A 1719-nucleotide genomic window follows, 5' to 3' on the forward strand; every position below is an offset into this window, starting at 1 on the left:
AAAATATTTATTTCATATTGTGAGTTTACCCCCACTATTAATTGTTTTACTTCAATGAAAGGTTAGAAGTTTGTAAAAAAAAATTGAATGAAAGATCAAAAGAATAAACAATGCAGATTTATTTTCACAGCCACCTTTGCTCATATTTCTGGAGCTCATATTTCATACCAATAATTCTGGAGTGGACTGTATTTTTTGGCCAACCCAAAAGTTAGCATCTCATTAGCTCCCTTGACAAAAACCCAATAGGATTTTTCCATTGGCTTTTGGATTATTACAAAAAGTGAGCTCTGTGAAACCGAGGGAGTGTTGAACTTAGGTGGAACCGGTGAATTTTGAAACCTAAGTACAGTCAGCAAAAGTAAAAAGCTAAACGTTTGAATAAACCACAACATGGTAGCACGACTTCACCATTTTGCAGTCAGAGGTTGCTTGTAGTATAAATCTAAAGGATGATGCATGACAGAGTGAACAAATAATAATCACCTGTCTCTATGTGACATAACTTCCCTGGAAAGCGAGCCCTCGTGCTGCAATTTAATTGCAATTTTAACTGATCAAACTGAGGAGAGAGGGAGGAGGCTCTGGAGGAGGACGGAGCCTGAAGGATGACAGTTCATGGTGAAACCGAGGGAGTGTTGAGCTTAGGTGAAACCGACAGGTCGGAGGGCCAAGGTGGAGTCCAGGACTCGGAGGCTTGAGGTGGAGCTGAAGGAACCACGAGCCAAGGCGGAGCTGATGACTGGGAAGCCACTGTCAGATCTGTGCAGCATATACCACTGGAGGATCCAAGGGGCTCAAGGGAGACAACGGAGACGAGGCAAATGACCTGGATGGCTTTGACAGTGGAGGAGGGAGATGAGGCTGGGCAGAACCATTAGCAATGAAGGAGACTGGAGCTGGACAATGAAGACTTGGTGCTGGGCTTAACCATGCAGGGACTTGGATAACTTGGAACTAGGATTATCCAGCAACGATTTTAATGGCATGGAAGTGGATGGACAGCTGTGACTGAAGACCAGTTAGCGAGCACTTTCTCATCCAGCTCATCACTCAAACGTTATTTCTGTGTTACAAACACTCAGATAATGACAGAAGTAATGTAAAAGTTTATAGTTTGGATATAAACACTGATATCTATGGTATCAAAATAGAGTAAATCACCTTTTGAAAGTGACATGACTTAATAAAAATAAAAAATAAAGATCGTTTCCACTACATCGTTGTCGTGTAAACATACCACTAAACAAGACAGAGAAACAGAACATAACTGTGACATCTGCAGCCTTGGGGTCCAGGAATAGGGTTAAGGACCACTGGAATATTGTCATCATTCTCTGCCGTAGAATTGGATTGGGACACAGCCAACTTTAAAACTTTATTGGGGCAAACTGTTTGTGGACAATAGTTGGATATTTTTTGAATAACCAATATGAATAATTCAAACAACAGCATAAGTACTGAAGTGTTATAATCATGTCAGTATTTGTATTTGTAGTTATATGGATTATAATAGTTTTATAAAGTAATAGGCCCTAATTCATATTTTATGATGGATTTGATCATAGCCTAATTCAAATGTAAAACAATACAATTTAGGAAATATAAACTATTATGGCAGCTTTCTTTGAGTTGGAGCCGGTAAAAAAACTAATTTATTAAACCTAATGTGTTTTATTTACTTATTTATGCACGCGGAACCATTGCATCAAGTCATTT

Source organism: Gobio gobio, assembly GCF_949357685.1.
Source record: "Gobio gobio genome assembly, chromosome: 1".
NCBI classification, from domain to species: domain Eukaryota; kingdom Metazoa; phylum Chordata; class Actinopteri; order Cypriniformes; family Gobionidae; genus Gobio; species Gobio gobio.